At 34.3% G+C, this 20,590-nt stretch overlaps 1 protein-coding gene across 2 annotated transcripts in view; it reads right to left on the minus strand.

The window, feature by feature from the left end:
- The window catches only part of LOC150093807 (glutamate-gated chloride channel-like), a 228,489-nt gene that overhangs the window by 59,406 nt on the left and 148,493 nt on the right, over nucleotides 1-20,590 (minus strand). The window lies entirely within an intron of this gene.

Consider the following 20,590-nt stretch of genomic DNA (forward strand, 5'->3'; position numbering starts at 1 on the left):
TGATGCCAAATTTACTTGTTTACAAAACAATTATAGAAAAATCGGTGAATGTATCAATAGCTATAAAGCGTGAGTTTATGATATGATCATGTTTTTCGCAAAATACGAGAAAAAAAAAGTGCGTTTTGGAGAATTTATAAAGCATATTTAAATAGGCGTTCTGTTCGTCAATTGTCATCCTTACGTAATTTGTCGACTCTGGATGGACAGATTTTACTCAAATTTGGCATTTGGAATTCATACGAATACAAAAATTTGCAAATCATTCTAGTTTATATTTTACAATCGAATCATTCATAGAGACAAAAAGGGACAACATGTCTTTTTATGTGACTGCAACCGATGAAATGTTTATGTTTTTAATTATTTTTACAGAATCTGGAAAGTCTGTTGTAGGGACCAAACATGAAAATTAATGAAATCGCTGGAGCCTCAGTAAGAGGGGCGTGAACTCAGACCGAGGTCTAATGCCATGTCATGAGCAAGTAAAGACGAAATGAAGTGATAAAATATCATAATTATGGCATAAAACAAAGTGAAAGAAAAATAAGTGAAGAAACTGAGCATGATAAAATAAAAGTAATACAAATAAATAAATAAAACAAAAAAAAATAATTGAATAACTGTGACCATGATTAAATTATACTAGTCACAGGCCATCAGTAGTTGAAGACATAAAGAGGTAATGTAACCCGCACTTACTTCGAAGCTACAATAGGCTTAAGCATTTATGTAGTGAATGGGATTATCACATCTTGTTTATATTATTTGGTGCATTTTAGGGACAAAGTGTTTTTTTGTTGGTGGTGGTTATTGTGGTGTGTGTGTGTGTGTGTGTGTGTGTGTGTGTGTGTGTGTGTGTGTGTGTGTGTGTGTGTGTGTGTGTGTGTGTGTGTGTGTGTGTGTGTGTGTGTGTGTGTGTGTGTGTGTGTGTGTGTGTGTGTGTGTGTGTGTGTGTGTGATTGCTACACTCATCCACTCATCACAGCGAAAGGAAGGTCTGCATTTTATTAAAGTGGACACCACGGCTGTTTGTTTCTCACACTATGGTGTATGTTGACTTCTTCCCAAGCAGTGTGTATATATATATATATATATATATATATATATATTGAGTTCGTCAATCCCCACAAATATTTCATTGCATCCACAGGGTGGATGCAATGAAATATTTGTGGGGATTGACGAACTCAAAATGCAGAATCTTTGGAAACAGTGACGATTATCTTGTCATTCAACAACGGACGATTACGTAACGGGTCTGCTACAAGAGGAGAATGCACTGACCATGAATACATTAACCATGGCTTTGATATGAGACATTAACGACATGGACAACAGACTTAACGTCTGTTGTCCATGCGCTAACAAAACTCAAACCAACTAACTAAATATACTCGATAGTCTGTAATAATCCACAAGGTAATGTTTACACATTTAATTTTGGTAATAATAAGTTGTTAAAATCCTATCCTAATAATTTGCTATTTCTATCGAAAGTGTTCTGGCCAATATTTTTGTTTAACAGTAGGAATAACCTCGACTTTACATGGGGAGGGGGTTCTATTCACTCATTATGAGAACGGCTAACTCCCCTCTGAAGGCAATTATTATCGAAAATTTGATTTGAACATTAAAATTTCATGAGTGAACTTGTTGTAATGACTTTCCCTCCCGGGAACTTTGGTTTTTCATCCCGTAAGTAAGCCAGACAAACTGGCCAGGGAAGTGACACAAATTACAGATTAAAAATACCCAGCAATCAATTGTAATGTATTGTTTAATAAGATGGTGCCGTGCCTGCCTCTCTGAGTCACATAGAGGTAATATCACTATACGTTAATTGATTAAATAAAACAAAATAAATCCACTAACTCTTTTATTCCCTATAGGGAATAGGCGAGGAAGTGTTAGCCATATTTATCTAACTTTTGGAGGCTGAGAGGGTAGTTCAGTTTCCCAGTCGCCAAAGATAACCAATCAGAGATAGGATAGCTGGCTATCAGTAATATCTTCCAGCGACTAGATTCAAACTCAGAACCGCTTTTTTGGGAGAGGGGGGGCTGCCTAGTGCTATGGTCACAAACGTCACTTCCACAGGCCTTTAATATGTTATGAATATTATTGTTTATTGTATAGATATATGCAAACTAAATAAGATGGACGATTAAAATAATTAGTAGATTTTGTCTGTTTTCTAGCTGCAAGTCATTAGCTAGAATGAATTTTGTTTTACCAGAAATGAGAGCAAATTCAGAGAATATTAATGCTTGGTATATTAATATTAATGCTTAATATTAAAACTATGAATTTGGAAAAATTCATAGTTTTAGTTAAACTTGCGTTATAAAATATATAAAACGTGAAACTATGCTAAAATACGTTCTTTGTTAACACTTATGAAACAATTAAGATTTCTACAAGAGAAAACACGACATTTTCTTCAAAAAAAATTAACAGCGTTTTGCAAAACGAAAGCTTGATTATTTAGAAAAAAAGAATTTAATACTTTTACCAACAGTAAATAAATAAAAGAAAAACTTGGATAATTGGTTTTTAATAGTAGAACTATCTACATTTATGTCTAAGACTCTGTTGAGCATTAAATCAGAATGGATGGAATATCACCAAGTGGAAGTTTAAGCAACTAAAAATAAACCATAATAATCCATCGATATGGCATTGAAAATAGCAATCTATTCCATATACACTCCATATCCTAAATATTTCAGGCATTTCCCATACTTTTGCTTCAAATGTTAAGAGATTCCATCATTCTCAATTCAAATCTGAAATTTCAAATCTCGATAATATCAAAGTAATGATAAATTCCATTTCTTTCCAAATATTTCGCGTGGAAGTAACTGTTCGAATATATTTTATGCAACATTAACAGCCTGATATCATATTAACGCAAACATTTTATCCATGTGTTAGAATAATAGCGTGTAAATTTATAATGAATCCTAATTTTGAACAGTATGATTAAAATAATTATATTTATTTAAATTAGACAAAACAATCTGCATAACTAAGCAATTAAATATTAATTTATGATTATTTGTAAATTATTTAACAAAGTAGTAAGTGTTGTTCCAATAATAATTTTAACGACAAAAAAATTGAATTTGTTTTTAATTTTAAATTTAAAATTTTTTTAAATTTAAAAACATTTTAATTTTTAAAATTTTACTTTTTTGAAAATTAAAAACAATCGTTACTTGTCCCAACATTCTCTCTCTCTCTCTCTCTCTCTCTCTCTCTCTCTATATATATATATATATATATATATATATATATATATATATATATATATATATGTATATATATATATATATATATATATATGTGTGTGTGTGTGTGTGTGTGTGTGTGTGTGTGTGTGTGTGTGTGTGTGTGTGTTTGTGTGTGTGTGTGTGTGTGTGTTATTCTCTCTTGAATAACAGAAATTGGAATGAGCGCTGTTGTTTATTGATTTGTTTTTAAAAATTCTATCCCAAAATTTTCATTAAAAAAAAGACAATGTTAAGTACGAAAAATGTTTAATTAAGACACGATCATCAATCAAGATGTTTTATTTGAACGTTACGTTACCTACCATTTAAGTACATAATTCATTTTCTTTGGTTTAATTAGTTTTGCATTGTTTAAAGAGTTGGCATGAATTTTGGTCATAGTTTTTGATTATTGGCAAATCCAGATATTATCAAAGGATTAAGATTAGAGATTTGATTTTTAAAAAAATTTATATTAAATTAATAGTGAAATAAATAACAAATTTTATTTAAGTTGCTTTCATTATCTTCGATTAATCATAATTGATTCAGTTAATCAATCCTTTTTCCATTGATCATGGTATGAGTAATGATTAATGTGGCAATATCGATCTGGCCGCACGTTATATTTCTTCCTAATAGACTCCACAAACGCAGTTTCCTGTTGCTTCGTGCTTCAACTATACACAATCTTCAAACTACATGTTTATGCATTCATCAAGGTCGTGTTAAACTGTGCGTGTATTTGTGTACAAGTCAGCGACATCTGGAGCTTCTTATGTAATCCTGTAAGAGAAATCGATGGTAATGATCTTATTCATCAACAGTCTCCTTCTATTTCGATAAAACGATAGTCTTTTGTTCGGACACTGGAGAAGGCAGTTAATTTGTCATAATTGCCATCAGGAATGAGTGGTAGCCATTTTCCACTATAATACACTCAGATTGTAGAAATTTAAGCACTAAAAGAAGCAAAAATAAAAACATAAAACTGTTTTCAGTAACTCAATATGAAATCAACACGAAAAATCCGCAGATTAGCCTTATAGAGCCCATCACCTTTTAAAGTATAATATTTCCATAAATTTGCTTTAAAATTTCACCAAGTTGTTTTAAAATTACACCCTGAACCCAGAAATTTGAATATTAGAATAAGTTAATTTTCATATCATTCATGATGTCAAGAATGACAAGATTAATAATCATTGCATTAAAATTATAATGATTTATTTTAAATTTCTTAAGTAGGTTTATTTTTCACTCATTTACTGTGTACAGATTAATAACATTATATAGTTATTAAAAGAAATTTTTGGTGAATAGAAGATCTTGTATTGCAAGAAAGACTAACGGAGCTTGTGAATGGAGAAATGAGTAATATCAATAAAGAAGATGAGAAAACAGGAACGCAACACAGACAGGGAAAGTCAGGGTAGATGGAGGGTCACTGTATGAAAAACGAGGATGCTGTATTCAAAAGTAAATGTGTGAGTGAGCAAGAGAGGATAGAGATGGCCCGGGATGGGAGGGGAGCGTTTCAGTTTGGGGAGAGGTGTGGAATCGGGGGTTGTATAGAAAAGACCGAGGAGAGTATTGAGGAGACACATCTTCGAATGTGTGTAGGACTTGTTTTAAAGTCAGAAATGGTCTATTATGTTTTTACAACAATGGGAAAGATATCCGAAACAAGGGAAGTGAAATTATTGCGTTGGGCTGATCTATTCGCCCAAGAAAGCATCGGACTAAGTGATACGTGGATGAATGAGGGTGACATCTAGACAGGAATAGAGATGGCGGGTTATGATATTTTTCGTGAAGATGAAGACTGGCAGGGAAAAGGGGAGGAGGAGTGCTGTTAACGGTAGCAGAGGAGTTATGTCCATTTAAAGCAAAGATACAAGGAGCAAACAACGGGAATGGTTTTGATGCAGTATGGAGTGAGGTAGAGGTGGACAGGATGAAATATTTAGTTAGATGTTGCTATATACCTGCTAATGAAAAGGAAATGTATAGGTAAATAAGACAAAGAATGATTATGGGTGATTTCAGTTATGGTAATATAAATTCGAAAAGAGATGACGCTTGGGAGCGAAGTAGACGAAATTTTGAGAGGCATTTACCTTATGTAGTATGTAACAAATATCCCTTAATCTTAGGTATTAAGGCTCTTGGATCTGATAATCTCATCAGATGATGTTGTTATAAATGGTATGTCAGACCTACCAGCTGGTGAGAGTGACCATGACGCGATCACTTGGAGGGTGGCTAACCATATTAAGATTTCTGTTAGAAACGGATATATGTGGAACTTTTTTTTTATTCATGTGGGATTCCCCCCCATTCTTCGACCGCCCCTTAAGACTGGTTGAGCCCTCTTAATGAGGGATTAAGTACTATATCCTTTGTCTGTATCCTGTGTGTTCACTGGGCCGGTTTGCCTGCTTCCAGGATGAAAAATCTCAGATAAACTGGTGGAAAAACCCTGCTGTCCATGCCCAAAATCGGCTAACTTGGCTATGACTGAGAAAGATCCTTACGCTCCTCAAGTCGTCGACGGGAATCGAACCTGGGACGTTCCATCTCCAGCCATATGGTTGCAAGCGCATAGCCACTAGGCTAACCGCGGGGAGATTATGTGGAACTATAAGGATGGTGATTATGAGAGACTAAGGAGACAGCTTGCAGCAATATGGAATGAGGAATTCCATACTGAGTGAAAATATGGAATGAAGAACTATATGGAAAGAATATCAATGCTGCTTGAACTTACTCAAGAACTATCTAGTGGCAGCAATATCAGAATGTACACCAAAGGTTAAGAGGCTAAATGGGGCAGGTGTGAAATGGGTAAATGAAGACGTAAAACTTGCAATCCCAAGGAAGAAGTTATTATGGAAACAACATAAGATGAGTGGTAATAACCAGCTACATGAAGTGTATGCATTGCAGCCAAGAGGGGTGACTCGCTTGGTGAGGAAGGCTAAAGTGCAGTATGAGTAACGGTTAGCTCACGAGGCTAAAAATAATTGAGGAAGTTTAAAGGAAAAGGGCTTTAACTTCCCCATTCCTCGCGCCCTTTTAAAAAATCAAAAACTTTACAGATTTCTCTTGCAGTTGCGTTAGGCTCAGCTTAATATGCTTTATATTTTATTCATTCATCTACAAATGTTTTTTCCATACGTTCCATCAAACCTGACCAGTAATGGGAACACCATGGTTAACACGTTCATTAATTTTTATCAGGCGAATAGTACGCAATGTACACTCATTCAGATATACAGCATGTTTAATACGTACCGTGCTCTCATCTTTTTCAAGCGAAATTGATTCCATCAGTGCTTACCATCACTTCCACTAGAACTACGGACGCTTACTATCCACGGTGATAATAATAAAAGCACAATGAATAAAAATAAGCGCACGCGGGCAAGCACGCACGCACGCACGCACGCACGCACGCACGCGCACACACACACACACACACACACACACACACACACACACACACACACACACACACACACACACACACAAAGGACTTCGAACACACGACCGATCGACAATCTTCAGTAAAACAAAATGAGAAAATGGCGGCTATCGTGATGGCCTCTCGTCGTGTTTTCCGTAAATATGGTTGCCGCGCATTGTTTTAAATTTTCGTAATTTAAATATGCCTAAATTAAAAGTCACTGTAGTCTAATCTAATCCAGAATAAAAATGCATTCTAACGTAATCCATGACCTTGAAGATATATATTTCTAAGCTAATCTGTATTTATATGTTCTAATCTAGAATTATACAGGATTAGATTATAAATTTTAAAGGATTTGCTAGTTTTACGATATTTTAATATAATATTCTGAGATTTACTACTGACATAGGATACACCGGGGCGTAGGGTTGACCACCTTATCCTGTGAACGGTTTGAGGTCCGATCATTAACAAACCCTCGATACCGCAAGGTAAAAAGGAAGATGAGAGAGAGATGAGAGATGTTATAATATTCTGATAAAGTAATCTGAAGTTGTATAATGTTCTCGTATAATGTTCTTAGGTTCTATAACATTCTAATGTCTAATGCCATTTTCACGCAAAGGTAACAAATGGAGCTCTTTCAGTCCCAACCTCCACCCATAGAAGCTTACAATAGCTGAGTACACAACCATTTGATGGTTTTTCAAAGGCCACATCCAAAACTAAAACTAACGTTCGATTTATAATATTCTAATTTTGTATCCATAGCTAAATTTCATCTCAGAGAGAGAGAGAGAGAGAAGATAAACAATATGAGTTTTTTTTTATCAGGTTAAAAGCTTGAGTTTCGAAGAGGAAAAAAAATCCTATTTGCATGTGACGGATATCAGCTAACTTGGGAACCAGCTGAAAACGCTTAGAAAAAAATCTCCTCTTGGACTCAACTACATACTCTAGAATAATGAAGAGTTAAATATAATAGTGTTATCTAATACAATATAATAATATTCCATTACACTCTGGAGAATAATAAACAGTGATATAATTTATAAAATTCTTATCAATCTAATATAATAGAATAATAATTATTATTACGTGACACCTCCAGGGAGTCTTCAAAGACTCATCGAGGGAGGACATCTACTCTACAACTCTCTATCCCCACTACTCAAAAAATCCACTAACGCCATCTATCACTCATCACAACACCACTAGTATTTTCACAAACATCCAAGCCCAAGGTGGGATTCGAACCCGCAGCCTTTTGGCTGGAGAGCGGATATGCTAACCACTCGGCAAACCATGCCAGAGTAATGTTGAATATGATTTAAAAATTAATATTCTAATGTTAAATATTGGATTTATTATATTTAAATTAATAATAATATGAGAATAACTGCTAACTGTCGTGTACTTTCGGATCCGTTTTCAAAAACTCGGGCGGTGCAGAGCTGGCCTATACGCACCGATAACGATGACTGCAGTCTTCCAATACTGGATTTATAATAATATAACATGGTTTATTATGTAATAATCTACTATTCTAAAACTAATGTTCGATTTATGATATCGTGAAAATGTATTAATTAAATCTCATAAGCTTGGCTAATTAGTCAAAGTATATTAGAATAAAAATTCCATGACAATAATAAACTATAGCTCACTTTTGTTTTGCTTGAAAAGAAGTTTATCTTCAATTTTCCCGACAAAGTGAAATATTTTTAGGATTAACAGTGTGTTGTAGATAGACCTTCGTTTTCAGACCTTTTGCTGTTCAAGCACTCGTACAGTTTCACTGCTCATTACACCGGTCACTGATATTTAACCGTAGATTAATGAATGACATTAATCTTGTGTATTTGTGCGCGTAACATCGGTAGCCATACAACCTGATGAAATATTGAGCGAGGTTGACTCCTCTCACATCATCAAGGAGTGCTTTAGATATCATGATGCAGCAGGGTCTTGGGCTATTGTCCTAATCTCGACACCAAATAAAAGCTGTCCATCTTCGTATTCTTGACCAACAGATAGCATCTACTGCTCTTAAGAATAAGAAAGAAATTGTGTGTCAAGTTTTTTTTTTTTTCATTACGTTTCGTTGAAGATTTGAAACGGTTATCCTTCATCCTTTTATCTAAAATATTTTAAATGTTTTAATATCTTTGCATATAGTTAAAAGGTGATACTAATATAAAACATAAAAATAAGTGAATTTTTGCATACTATTTGAAATCGGTATATGAATTTAGAGTAGTTTTAATCACTCTATTTTAATTGGAGTTGTGGATTACATTGCAAACGAGATAAATTAATTTAGGTTTCTGTATTAAGGTAGTTACAAATTACCATTACAAAGCGCTTTTGTAATGGTAACGGAAAACAACAACAAAAAAAGCTATAAATTAATGTATGCAACTTTAAAGATAGAATTAAAAATCAATGCTATTTTGTAGTTATCAATTACGGAAAGCGTCACAATACAAAAAGTAATAGATTAACAATTTAAAAAAATGCAAATAATAAATTACGTGGCAAAATCCTCTAATAATTTAATATCGAAAAGAATTTTAATTTAAATGTTAAAAATTATATATATATATATATATATAGAACGTTTTTTTTTACATTCGGTATAATATATTTTAAAGATACGAAGCTATTTTAAATATAAACCTGGTTTTTTTACTCCATTTCCCAAGTAAGCAAACAGACAAGTCAGTCAAGTTTGCACCTGCAAGTGTTGCAAGTCTAGCTAACCCTGCACGTAGTGCAAGTCAAGGCAACTCGTGGTAAAGGTAGAATAAGCTCTGATCCCTATTCTTAATATTTACCCTTAATGCAAAGCACATCTCCTGGAGGAGATGTATGATGCTATGTATTAAAGGCAAGGGGCCACTACCCAGACCAGTTTCGACCTTTATTGAGGTCTCGTCAGTGGGAGCCAGACTAAGAAATACGAAGTTTTGAGCAGTACAGAGCTTATAAATATTTTACCAAAACAAGTTACCATAAGGTGCTTTGACATTATTAAATAAAAATCTCAGGATGAGAGATAGATGTAGAAAGTTTTTTACCTTGGGTATAATATATGTTAAAGATACCAAGCTATTTTAAATATAAACCTGTTTTTTTTTACTCCATTTCCCAAGTAAGCAAAGAGACAAGTCAGTCAAGTTTGCGCCTGCAAGTGTTGCAAGTATCTCTCATCCTGAGATTTTTATTTAATAAAGTCAAAGCACCTTATGGTAACGTGTTTTGGTAAAATATTTATAAGCTCTGTACTGCTCAAAACTTCGTATTTCTTAGTCTGGCTCCCACTGACGAGACCTCAATAAAGGTCGAAACTGGTCTGGGTAGTGGCCCCTTGCCTTTAATACATAGCATCATACATCTCCTCCAGGAGATGTGCTTTGCATTAAGGGTAAATATTAAGAATAGGGATCAGAGCTTATTCTACATTTACCACGAGTTGCCTTGACTTGCACTACGTGCAGGGTCAGCTAGACTTGCAACACTTGCAGGTGCAAACTTGACTGACTTGTCTGTTTGCTTACTTGGGAAATGGAGGGGAAAAAACCAGGTTTATATTTAAAATAGCTTGGTATCTTTAACATATATATATAAAAAAAAAAATCAGCTAACGCCTTTATATTCCCGTAAACGGGGAGGAGGCGAGGCCATTTAGCCCTATCTAACTTTTGGAGACTGAGTGGGCATATATATGTTAGGCAGTGGGCTGCCCACTGCCTAACATATATATATATTTCAAATAAAAAGTAATTCATTTATATACATTACTTTTAAGCAAAACATGAAATACTACATATAAAAAAATATACTTTACCGGAATGACTTTTAATGGGTTTATAGTGATCACGTGCATATAATAAACAACTATGTTATACCAACTAGTTTCACTAACTAAGGTTGTCGGCATCTTCAGGGTACATAACTGATGTAAGGAACTAAAAAGTAAAAAACTGTTACAAACTATAATCAACCGATTCCAATTATATTAAACAAAGAACAGAGCGCGTACAATACGTGCATAGAGCGTGCATGATCTCACTTGTTGTTATTTAGGAACGTACTATAGTTGGCACTATAATTCAGTTCTTGTATGTTTAGAGATCTAATAAGGGTCTTCCAGATCACGGGTAAGATTAGTTCTTGGTTCCTGTTAAGGTTTTGTATTCAGCGGGAAACTGTTGCGGCTTCTTTAAAAATTCGGAAGCGGAAGTCCTCCTCTATGTAAGGAATTGTGCTTCTATCCCAGTCTATGGTATGGTTCGTTCTTGAGAAATGAAAGCTAACCCCGATTTTTCTTCTCTGTTATGATTGACGTCACCTACGTGTTCTTTTTGCCTAATTTCAAGGCTCCTTGAAGTTTGACCGATGTAATTCAATCCGCACGAGCAGGGTATGTTATAAACTCCAGCATATTTGGAGAAAGGATGGCTATCTTTTGGAGATCTTAAGAATTGTCTAATCGTCTCTGTAGGTTTAAAGGCCACTCTTATTTTATGTAAGGAGAGAGGCACGGTTCTTCAGCATGTGTACAATACTACGTTTCTGAGAAATGTGGTGGCAGGAAATGAAATGTAACTAACGTCCTGTAAGAATCGTGCCTCTCTCCTTTCAACAGATCAACAAGACCTCCAGGAAGAACTATCCCTGATATCTACCAACCTTACCATGAATGGATTTCCTCGAAGATTCGTCCACAAGATACTTTTCTCTGAATCCCGACAAAGACAACGAGATGATATACGTTATATTTCTACCATCGTCATTCCTTACTTAAGGACAGTCTCCAATAAGATTGCAAGCCTCCTTAGACCACATAAAATAAGAGTGACCTTTAAACCTACAGAGATGATTAGACAATTCTTAAGATCTCCAGAAGATAGCCATCCTTTCTCAAAATATGCTGGAGTTTATAACATACCCTGCTCGTGCGGATTGAATTACATCGGCCAAACTTCAAGGAGCCTTGAAATTAGGCAAAAAGAACACATAGGTGACGTCAATAATAACAGACAAGAAAAATCGGGGTTAGCTTTTCATTTCTCAAGAACGAACCATACCATAGAGTGGGATAGAAGCACAATTGCTTACATGGAGGAGGACTTCCGCTCCCGAATTTTTAAAGAAGCCACAACAGTTTCCCGCTGCATACTAAACCTTAACAGGAACCGAGGACTAATCTTACCCGTGATCTGGAAGATCCTTATTAGATCTCTCAACTCGCCAGAACTGAATTACAGTGCCAACTATAGTACGTTCCTAAATAACAACAAGTGAGATCATACACGCTCTATGCATCTATTGTACGCGCTCTGTTCTTTGTTTAATATAATTGGAATCGATTGATTATAGTTTGTAACAGTTTTTTTTACTTTTTAGCGCCTTACATCAGTTATGTACCCTGAAGATGCCAACAGCCTTAGTTGGTGAAACTAGTTGGTATAACATAGTTGTTTATTACATGCACTTGGTCAATATAATCCCATTAAAAGTCATTCCAGAGCTTTTTTGGTCAAGAAAATTAAACGTTTTTTTAACAAATATACTTTACATATTTTCTGAATATGTAAAGTATATTTTTACATATCGCTGAATAAAATATGAATAAGGCTACTTATTATTTCATAAAATAATAATGTACTTATTACTTGATTATTAAATATATTTATTACTTAGCTCATACCAATGAGTTGAGTTTATGCTGTCATAATGCCGATTATGCTGTTGCATAAAGTGTGTTATAACAAATGGGGGGAAAAATTTACGAATTAATGTAACTTTAGAGATATTAATGAAAGTTTTTTGCAGATTATCGATTGCTAAAAACATCATGAAACTACAAGTAATAGATTGACTAAGACGTTTTTAAAAACTTCAAGGAATACATTAGATGGCGTACTTTAATTATCTAATATCAAAGAGAATTTAAATAACAACTCTTAAAAATACTACACACTAATAATTCAAAAATAAGTAAAAAAAACTAAACACCGGATTCAATAATTAAATTACATGAGTATAATCAAATATTTTGAATTGACTATTTTTAAATAAATAACAAGAACATAAAAGATACTTGTTAGTTCATAAAATTGCACTCATTTTATTAATGAACATATTTATTATATAATTCATAAGTCATTGGTGCCATTAGATACTGTTCTGTTACTAGGTATTGCTAACTCATTAACATAATTAATGAACTGTAATACGATGCAATAATCAGCTAAAGCAAATTATTGATCCTATTAAAATTCCTATGACCGGTGCGATAATTATGCTCATTTATTAATAAATTAGTAGCATTTCCATTTATTGCTAACTTGTTTTGTTTACTTATACTAATTACTCAGTTAATATTGCAAATTTATTAACATTGTTTGGCTCTTATATTTATTACTTAATTAATACTTTTAACTTAACAGTGACAGGGAATTGAAGTTGAGAGAGCTGTATCGTAAAAGTGGATAATACAACATAGCTGATCAGTTGGATGCTCAAAACAACAGTGGGAGCAAGGAAGTCAATTATGACTCTTTATAAAGCTTGGATAAGTCTGCAATTTGGACTGCTGTGCTCAGATTTAATCATGTTTACTCATTTACTTATCTACATATGCTTAACTGTTTATAATGCGCTAATGTTTATGATAATACTACGTATTGTTTCCTGATTACTTATTTTTAATAAGAAATTTTAAATGAGAAATAATTTTATTTTTTATTACTCTGGAATAAGCGTGCTCCGTTTGAGATCAAGCTTATTAATAATAATTTTTCTTCCTTGTCGATTCGAATCCAGATCTTTCAAATAGAAAGTCGAATAGTGACGACGTTTTTTTTAGAATCTCCTATCAACAATGGGACAGATGTGGACTTCGAGAGAGAAACGATTGTGAGTTTCTTATGAAAACTCAAAGATGCTTTCAAAGTTAACTTCTGTTCAAAAAAAAATAGAAAACTGTCTCAGAAGTGAACGATGAATTCTTCAAACTACCCTTTAGATATTGTTTAAAGTCTCCAACTAATAGTTGATTAATTCCATCTTTATGGATGATGTCACTGAACAGCAGTGAACTATGTGTTTTCTGAAAATTCTGAAACTTACTTTTTTAGTGCTCAGCAAACAACTACGAACAGAAGTTACGCTGAAAATCGTGAATAAACAAAGGCTAGTTACAACATAGCAAGCGTGTTGTCATGTATTATTCATTCGAGAGGGATGTACCAAACGAAAACATCCCTCCTCTGATAAAATGCAGACAAAACACATTTATGTGGCGTGTCACCATCCATAATCTGTATACAGGATGAAGAAACCTTCTCTTGTTATGTAGTTTGTTGTCGTTTCTTGTAAATAATGGATTCCATGGCAACCACTAGTTGCTGGTAGTGTGGTCATCTCTGTACACCAGTACGAGAGGCATAACTTTAAGTAGAGAAAGTGGTTTTATATATTTAACAGTAGATGCTTAGAGCTCTTTCTAATCTACAAGTATTCTCTCCTCAAAATGGTGTTTTTCTTTCATGGTGTTAAAAAAAATAAGAATTTTCTTTAAGACTGAATTCAAAATTTATTTAAAGCAGTGAAAATCTGCAACATTATTAGGCGATAAAATTGTAGTCTTAACGGAGAGGAAGGACAGTTGCAGAATATTAAGCAGTTCTCTTGCATTCTGAACAACACTTGTTGATGACTGAACGATGTACTAACCGAAGATACGACTGCAAAATGGTAAGTAGCAAAATCATAACAGAATGCTGTAAAATATCGATATCATAAGAATAAACTACACGTAAAAAAATGCAATAGTATTATAGAAAATAACGCAACAATAGTTCAGGAAAAACCAGTGCAGCAGTGATTTAAAAAACCTAACACAACAGGTAGTTTAAAAAACTAATGGAATGATATAGCTGGAAAAAAGAGTAACAATGTAGAAAAAAAATAATGCAACAATAGCGTTCAGAAAAATAATGCAACAATAGTGTAGAGAAAATTTCCAATGCAACAACGGTTCATGGACGTTAGTTTGCTCAGAACTATGTTTATAACATTGACAATTAATCTTAACATGTCAACCTATTTTGAAATCATAAGATAATCGTATGAATGTCTATTCCACCACTTGTCTAATGAGCATAAGAATTCAAAAATAAATAAATAAATACAATTTTCAGTTTTTCAATGACTTTTAATATTCTAGGCATCTGCTGATATTCTATAGGGTGACCATAAAATAACTCTCTCTCTCTTTGGAGGCGTATGTAGTTAAAACCAATAAACGGAATGAGACCAAATTTTATGCTGAGACTTTTGAAGGTATGGGGAGATGATTTCCCCGAAAAAAAAAGATTTAGTACAAAAGTCGCCGATAGGGGGAATTTTGGCACTGGTGGAGCCGAAAACAAGCGGATAATTACATTAAAGGAAGATAAAATGGAATAATAACATTTCGACAGTGTAAACGACAGCTGCGTCACTCATTCCAGCTGTGGCGCGTTACAATAATAATAATAATAATAATAATAATAATAATAATAATAATAATAATAATAATAATAATAATAATAATAATAATAATAATAATAATTAAACTAAAACAACAACTTGCGAGAGACACGGAAATTAATGTAGTGATTGAACTCACAGGAAATAATGTTTTATTTATCAGAACCCGGGTCTGCACTGCTTTCTTGCACTGCTATCCGTCCTCTGCCAGGCCTAACTCCTAGTGATCCACTTTCTTCAAACTTCTTAATCATAGCTCTCAGTGCTACAGCTGACATAGGACCTGTACGCAGGTTATGAAGCCTTCTGCATTCCCGAAGAGCAGGTACGGCATTGCACTGTTTAAGATAAAACAACTTGACAAGTAAAGCACGCTGAGGCAAGATAGGACGCATATTGAGCACAATTCGTCAGTCAATCGAATAACTGCCTGAACGTTCCCAATCCCTTTTTATGTGGAATTGGTGGCGCTGCTGTCACGTACGCATGTTAAAATTTGCATAATCCTTTTAACCTGCGTTTACTGCAAATATATGACTGCTTTCGGCTCCGCCAGCGCCAAAATTTCCCCTATCGGCGACTTTTGTACTAAATCTTTTTTTTCGCGGAAATCATCTCCCCGTGCCTTCAAAGGTTTCAGTATAAAATTTGGTCTCATTCCGTTTATTGGTTTTTCTACCAAAATACCTCGGTTTTTGTGTGATCTGCCTGCCCACCTACCCTATTGTTTATTTTAGATTTTGTTTATTCTAGATTTTTCATTAATAAGCACGCCTTAGCAGAAAGTTGCCGTATTTTTTATGATTTTTTTTGGAAACCAGTGTATAAACACTGGTTTCCAAAACCTAAGAACGAACATTACTGCTGCAGCTTACAACCGGAAATTCAGACGAATCCGCTCGTCACAATTTGTATAACTGACGATTTCGATTAGAAAGCGGGTTCGCATTCAAATTTTTGAATCGAGCGCAAAGGGATCACTTGATAGCACTCAACAGGATTAAAGGCAAAATGCTGCGCTAAGCGAAGTGTTTTTGAAGGAAGCTTTTTTTCTTTGTTAAGGAATAAAGTTGCAAAGTTGGATGTCTTGTAATGTCTCAAAGACATCATCTAGAAGATTTTACGCCGGGAAGAATTATTGAAAGGATTGAAGAAGGCCGCAGAATTAATGATATTGCTAGACAGTTTCGAATCTCAGAGAGTGTTGTATTCAGGCTTCGGGTAAAGTAAACCAATGAAATGTATTGGAATAAATACGAGTAGGTTGTCTTCGCTCTATAACGGATTATGAAGACATATTTTTAGTTATAACAGCAAAACGCAATTGACGTACCAGGGCAGGTTAGCTTGCAAGTCGACGCCATTCAATCACAGGTACGCGGATATCTCGACAGACTGTGGCAAGACGTCTGCGACAAGTAGACCTGCAGTCTGCGTTTCTTTATTCACAGCTCATCTTAGAGAACGTTTGTTTTCAGTGGTGGTATATCCATAAAAATTGGACAAGACACCAGTGGGATCATGCGCTCTTACAGATGAGAGTTGTTTTAGTCTTTCCTCCGATCCTAGACGAAACTTGATCTGGGGTGAAAGTGGTACTGCTTACCATCGAAGAATATTCTTGAAAGAGATAGATACGGTGGTGATGTGGTCATGGTGTCGGGAGGCATTATGCTTAATGGATGCACCGAGTTACAAGTGCTTAAAAAAGGACTATGACTAGTGAACGATATTGCAACCAAGTTCTTCAAAGTCATGTTTGATTATTCCATTGTGTAGGCAAAGAATTCATTTTTATGGATGACAATGCCACAGGACATCGTACACGAACAATAGAGATAATTCGGGAAACCTAGGATATTAATCGAATCAAATGGCCAGCGCGCTCCCCAGATCTCAGTCCCATAGAACACGTGTGGAACGAAATTGGGAGACGCACTGCTGCTCGAAATTCCTCTCCAGAAAACAAACAAGGCCTTTTCCTTGCTCTGAAGGAGTGGGCTAGTTTTCCTCAAGACTTTCTGAATCACTTGGTGTTAAGCATGGTGCGACGTTGGAAGAGCTGCATCGCAGTTCGGTGTTGGCATATTCCCTACTGAAATGTCTATCCGCATAATTTTCTTTACGCACTGTACATTAATTCTTTAAGTACGTCCTTAGAAAATTTGTAACTTTTGCCAAAAGCTTATTGCAATTTAATTTGCACGAAATTTATAACACAGTTTTGTGTAATGTAATTTATTAGTATGCTGACAAAAAAAAAATTCACGTCCACATTTACTTATAGTCATGAAAGGTTTTTCATATTCAGATAAAAATGTAGTTCGTCCTTAGCTCTCGCCCACCAGTATATGTAAATACACTGTAAGATAGGAAGAATAATATTGCGGCCATTTCATCCAATTGGGGATAATACTTGTGACAACCTCAGAATATTTCAGCGAGCATATTTCAATGGCGTAATGTTACAATAATACTCGCTATACGATTATTCAAACCGCAAATGCAGAAGTCGTTGGATAATTCACTTACCATTTCGATTATTAAACAAAATAATGGTTTTTATCCACTATGATTTAAAAAATATTTCTGTGCTAATCCCAGGTTGTTTACTATCGACATTTTTCTTTGTAAAAACTTATTGTTTTTTTGTTTTTTTTTTGTGAGCGGCTACATCGAATACTGTCGTTACTGAAATTTGTGTGATTTGTTATCGATCAGGATGGATGCATTTTGATGAAATTTGGTACTTGAGGTTTTATTAGAAATTTGTCTTGTATATTTTGCGGGAGGGGGGGGGTAATTCGTATTATGCAGAGCATTAGATGTTTACCATATAATTGAAATCATGTAATTGCTTCAATGATAAATGGAATCGTTTCGCAAGAATGATGTCATTATGTTCTTTAGTCAATGAGTCACTGAGTTAATTCAGAATTGTGTAATAATCGTAGCAGAATTTATACAGACGGACATTTGATGATTACATTAGCAGGCCATAAACTTTCCATTTCGAGAGGAGAAGGAGAAGGTAACCAATTGTAGATTTACTTTATTTCTTGTATTTCCCATTGGACTTGTCAAGATAGTCAAACTTCATTTTAGTAATGAGTGCTGAGATGATGAAAAAATTCCCGAAGCAGCCAGAAACAGAATCTGAGTAAATGACAAAATGAACATTTTTCTTAGGATTCTCTCGGATTGTTTCTCTAAGTGGAAGATGTTTGGATGTCTGTCTACCTCATTCAGCACAGAGATGAGTTCTCAAGAGTAGTATCATCAATGATTCTCAGTAAGTTCTTAACAGTAATTTAGGTATTCTCGCTCAAAGTGAATAAGAAAAAAATATTCAGTTCTTCCTGTTTGATACTTCCGCATATAAGTTCAAGAAAATAAAAATTCCGACCGATATCTAAGATAAAATAAAACTGGGGGCGCATCAGTTAGTTTAATGGTACTCTTCATTTAACTAAGAAACAAAATATTTAGTTGGCGAATTTCCTCCTCCAGCCCAAGTATAATTCAAAACAGAGAAATAAAAATCTGTGTAAAGTATTCTTTAAAAAAAAAAATAAGAAAGAAAGAAAAATACGTTCATTTATTACTCTAAAGTCGATTTAATTTATTATGTTGCGCAACTTTGACGACAAGTACTTAGCGAAATTAGCTGACATGCAAGTTGCCATAGAAACTGAAATAGACACTGTGTAGCTTAGGATAGTCTCAGTAGAGTGGGTGGTTGTTGGGTAAGCTGGCAGTGATTAAATGAGTAAACTTCATCTCAGCAAGGGATGGTTATGTCCCCAGTTAAGCTTCTGCTACTGATTCTATCCACAGATATACAATCTTCCATAATGGCTTTTCTCTGAAAATTAATTCCTTGTTTTTATATATACATATTCAGCATAATTTTTATTAATTTTGTATTCTCTCTCTCTCTCTCTCTCTCTCTCTCTCTCGGTATTATATTATATCATAGACAGTATAATATTATTTATCAAGTGATATATTCTGGAAATTAGTGTCTTAATATGCTTCATATATATTATTGTATAATGAAACAACCTGTGGAGTATTCATGACTAAACATACACACATAACCACAGTAATAAGATTTTTTAATAAATAAATATTTCGTCCTAAGTATCATAGGACATCTTCAGTACAGCTAATTCAAACAATACTAGGAATCACATACAGTTAGGGCGCATGCTCACAATGGAATCCCACTATGCTTGCGTAGCGTATTAAAGAATTAAATAAAAATATGTCTAAAAAAAACATTATATTAAAATGAGATAACATATAATATAAAAAAATTATTTTACAGAATTTAGGATGACAATTTCTCAGACTTTAGGGATAGTAAGATCATTACGGTTCAAATTAGGTCGGACACTTAAGACATCAGCACTTTCTTTACATAAACGTTCATGTTTATATGAAGATCTATGTAGAAGTCTGATCTTCTTCCAAGGGATCCTATGGTTAGGGTTTTCAATGCCGTGTTGTGCAAGGCCACATTTCTGCGGTTTTAAAAGACGGATATAGTCTTGATATTCTGAAATGCATTTTCTAATGGATCTATTTGTCTGTCCATAGTAGGACAATTTACAGGAGCATGGGACCTCGTACACGACAGGTAGCATCAGAGGTGAGAGTTTGTCTCTAGGAGAAGGTAGCCAATTGTAGATTTGGTTGATTGGTTTGTAGGTAGCGGCCAATTTATATTTCTTCATAATTTTTGAAATACGTTCGGAGATGCCTTTGACATGAGGTATGGGAATCCTATTGGCTTGTTCGTGTAGGGCCTGTTTGCTCTATGGGAAGTGATTGATGATTTCTTGAATTGTTTTTGAATTGCATTCATTTTGTATGGATGTATTTTTGATTATTTCCAATTTGGTTTAAAGATTCTTCGGAGGAGCAGAATCTGTGTGCTCTGGTTACCAATGATTTAATGATGCCAAATTTTTGAGAAGGATGATAAGCCGAAGAATTGTGAATGAAAAAGTCCTGAAAATGATTTTCGATAGATAGAAGTGGAGATGGAACCATCTTCTTTTCTTTGGTTTTTTTTTTCAGACATATTGTAATTTAATTTTTTAACACGCTACGCACTGATAGAGTGATTCCATTGTAAGCATGCACCCTAACTGTATGTGATTCCTATTATTATTATTATTATTATTATTATTATTATTATTATTATTATTATTATTATTATTATTATTATTTGTGGTTCTAACTCCTGTTTCTAATTTAAAAGTGTCATAAAGTAACTCTACTTGTCACGCTG

This window comes from Typopeltis vanoorti, chromosome 23 (genome assembly GCF_054136105.1).
Source record: "Typopeltis vanoorti isolate ZY-2024b chromosome 23, IOZ_Tvanoo_1.0, whole genome shotgun sequence".
NCBI lineage: Eukaryota > Metazoa > Arthropoda > Arachnida > Uropygi > Thelyphonidae > Typopeltis > Typopeltis vanoorti.